This window comes from Clupea harengus, chromosome 16 (genome assembly GCF_900700415.2).
Source record: "Clupea harengus chromosome 16, Ch_v2.0.2, whole genome shotgun sequence".
Classification (NCBI taxonomy): Eukaryota; Metazoa; Chordata; class Actinopteri; order Clupeiformes; family Clupeidae; genus Clupea; species Clupea harengus.
This window is the reverse complement of record NC_045167.1, coordinates 13,918,212-13,920,157: the sequence shown is the minus strand read 5'-3', so window position 1 is coordinate 13,920,157 and position 1,946 is coordinate 13,918,212. Positions and strand designations below refer to the sequence as shown.

Here is a 1,946-nt window from a genome sequence, read left to right as displayed (position 1 = left end):
TGCAAACTAAATGCTGTGTGTGTTTTGTGCCCCCCCCCCCCTCACTTGCATATTCATATATGTGTACATTCGCAAGAACACTGTAAGACCTATAAACTACCATAATGATAAACTGAGGTGATAAGCACTATGACATATTCATTTAGCCCCTGCTGAGGCCATTAAATGTTTGGATGTATTGTGGCCTTTTCAGACCTTTAGAACTGCCTTACATGCCTTTCAGCGCAACTTCATCATAACTATTTGTAGTGAGGGCAGTAGAGGGGAAGATGGTTATACCCCAAATTATAGTCCGACTACGCCACCCCAGGGAAAACTTACACCAGTAAGCCCCAGGGGATACTTCAAAGTAATTGTCAGTATGCTGTTTGTTATACTAGTAATTTCAGTTTATACACCAAGGCAAAAACAGGTTCGAAATGCACGAGGCGACAGACAGGATTCCAGTTCAAGAATGTTTATTAATAACTGAGGGAAGGGAGAGTGGGAGTGAAGAGGTGGATCATGAAATAACCTGCAACGAGACTGACAAGTTAGCAAGATACAAAAATATATTTATTGAATATCATTTATGTCAGTAAGGCTAAAACAGGGAAACTAGTAGACTAGAGTCTAGGCAGTGCTAAGTAGGACTTACCTGAGGGAGGCAGACTAGCAGACGGCGTGCTCTTGGATCCACACCGCTCACACGTGCACACACACTCAAAGAAGTGGTTATAAGGTGAACTATGACACGGCAAGCAACCCACAGCACACTGCACCCACAGCACAATCACGGCACACCCACAGCACACTAACCAGCTTGACACACCCGCATGCAGTGACAGGGGCCCACCACCAGGTGCCTAGCCTCCCTCTGGAAGCACCTAGCAACTGCTTAAAAAATGAAAACAATTATTGCACCAGGGGATATCAACAGTCCATCCTAAGCATGAAACACTCGCAGTAATAGCAAGCATGTATCGAGGCTAACTACAGACCAGAACAAACAACAAGCATGCACCAGGACAGCTACAGCGCCACCAGCCTTATGCCCAGTCACATGCAGACAGAAAACACACTAGACAGAAGCATTACTCCATTGGAGTGGACAAGATGGTACAATGCTCAGACAAAAAGAACATAACAAAGAAAACGAAAACCCAGCTCAGATATATGTCAGACCAGCATGCACGACAACAGTTTGGCAGAGTCACGAGCATGCTGAATCACACACGCATTGTCAGGCTTAAACAAAACAGCAGCACCTTTGTGATCAGGCAGTTATCAGACGGTTATCACAGGAACGACGAGGTCAGCGGCGAAGTACGGTTCCTCACTAATAAACAGATGCGCTAATTAGAGCCAGTGTGAAAAGAGGCTACTCCTCCAGCGTGAATGAAAATAGGAAAGGCATACCTGAACATGCAGGGACAAGGACATACCGAAGGCGAGCGTCAGAGGGAAGGCTAGGAATACAGGGCTACAAAACAAACATGAAAAGGTAAGCCCAAAAGTAATGGGTAAAAGTTGTACCACTCGCCAGCAAACAAACACCTACCCGGCAAATCAGGAAAGCACCTCAACAGGAGAAGGGGTGTGGTTACAGACACCGTAATGCACGCACACAACGTCTGGTCCTTTTATCTCCATCTAAGTGGAGGTTATCAGTGACTAGGCTGACGATAGTTGGGCTGATTGAATGTGAATGTAAAAGCAGGGAGTGTAGGTGTAACAACACCACCCTACCACATATTGGTTGCATGGGATAGTGTAATCTTTTTGTTTAAGTGAAATTCCCTCCATACAGTCTCTCCACCTTCTCTATTGCAACATTGCATAGCGTGGCCAGGTCATGGCTTTGTTGCAAACCTTTTCATTTTAAAGTACTGACCTGTCAATAAGACATTGTATGAAATGTATGAAAGCAAAATCAATTACTCAGCAAAGGGCACAGAGATGGATAG

At 45.0% G+C, this 1,946-nt stretch overlaps 1 long non-coding RNA gene across 1 annotated transcript; it reads right to left on the bottom strand.

Annotated features, from left to right (window-relative positions):
- Positions 1-1,184: 1,184 nt before the first annotated feature.
- Positions 1,185-1,729, bottom strand: LOC116224160. Its single transcript, XR_004165467.1, has 3 exons — positions 1,541-1,729; positions 1,399-1,462; positions 1,185-1,318 (listed from the first exon to the last, which is right to left on the bottom strand). It is a non-coding gene; the product is annotated as an uncharacterized LOC116224160 (long non-coding RNA).
- Positions 1,730-1,946: the final 217 nt, after the last annotated feature.